Below are 676 nucleotides of genomic sequence, written 5' to 3' on the forward strand. Positions count from 1 at the left end.
TAGGAGCCACAGTGCTTAGCTGCTGTATCGCTACTTCTCTCAAAAGGTGGCTCTTCGATGTCATCTCTTCTCCCACCACTTGGCGATGTATAGAAATTAATATTGACTGTATATAGTCTCACCTGCCACTTGACCATCTTCTTCTGTGCGAATGCACAAACAGTGCCCGAACTCTTTACGGGAATCGGCAACGCGCCGCGAGTAATGAGTAGAATGGGGGGGGGGGGGGGGGGTTGCACTACGAATGTAGTGCGGGACAATACGTTCAGAATGTGGGTTTCGCGGGAGGCGTGCCAGAGATAAATCCCTGCAGTCGCGCTATCCTCTGTGTCCTCGGTGGCTCAGATGGATAGAGCGTCTGCCATGTAAGCAGGAGATCCCGGGTTTGAGTCCCGGTCGGGGCACACATTTTCATGTGTCCCCGTTGACATGTGTAAACACCAGTAAGCAGCTAAGGGTGTACATTTCATTGTAATTTCATTCTAGCGAACTGCATGGTCACAAAAAAAAAAAGGTTCAAATGGCTCTGAGCACTATGGGACTCAACTGCTGTGGTCATAAGTCCCCTAGAACTTGCATGGTCACCGATGGTATCTGTTCTTTCGGACATGTCCGAAAGAACAGATACCATCTTAGTATATATGGATGTGTGTGATGTCAGTATGTTAGTTGATTT

General features: G+C 48.4%; 1 non-coding gene across 1 annotated transcript; it reads left to right on the forward strand.

Moving 5' to 3' along the window:
• Positions 1 to 330: 330 nt before the first annotated feature.
• Positions 331 to 404, forward strand: Trnat-ugu (transfer RNA threonine (anticodon UGU)). The gene has a single exon. It is a non-coding gene; the product is annotated as a tRNA-Thr (tRNA).
• Positions 405 to 676: the final 272 nt, after the last annotated feature.

This window comes from Schistocerca cancellata, chromosome 10 (assembly GCF_023864275.1).
Source record: "Schistocerca cancellata isolate TAMUIC-IGC-003103 chromosome 10, iqSchCanc2.1, whole genome shotgun sequence".
NCBI lineage: Eukaryota > Metazoa > Arthropoda > Insecta > Orthoptera > Acrididae > Schistocerca > Schistocerca cancellata.